A 508-nucleotide genomic window follows, 5' to 3' on the forward strand; every position below is an offset into this window, starting at 1 on the left:
CAGATGTTCTCAGATATTTCTTTGAAACCTCTCCACGCCTTCCTGGGAATGACATGGTTTAATTTGCCGTCTGTAGAGAAGTGATCTGGTTAAGCTCAGTTTTGAAATGCTGAGTTTATTCTCCGTGGTGAGAAGAGCGTTCCTGACAAGATTCCACGGGTAAGGAGCTCATTTTCCCGTGTACACAAAACGACCCTTTCAAAGGCCTGTGGAAGAGCTCTGCAGTTGTCGTGGTGGGATTTCCTGCCCTGAGAGCAGATGGCCTTTCCCTTAGGGATTTCGCAGAACTGGAGCAATCAAGAATACTTACTTCACTGTAACTTAGAAAGTTGTTCTTTCCAACACTGTCTAATGTTTGGAACCATCTACTGTTTATTAAAATACATACTCAAAAGTTTCCAGGTTTTGATGAGATGTTCTTGTTTTCACATCAAGGTCTAGGCAATGACTCCATCATAATATTCATTATTTGGTCAACTGTGACTTCTAACTGGCCTTGGCTCATTTG

The sequence above is a fragment of the Apodemus sylvaticus genome, chromosome 23 (genome assembly GCF_947179515.1).
Source record: "Apodemus sylvaticus chromosome 23, mApoSyl1.1, whole genome shotgun sequence".
Taxonomy (NCBI): Eukaryota; Metazoa; Chordata; class Mammalia; order Rodentia; family Muridae; genus Apodemus; species Apodemus sylvaticus.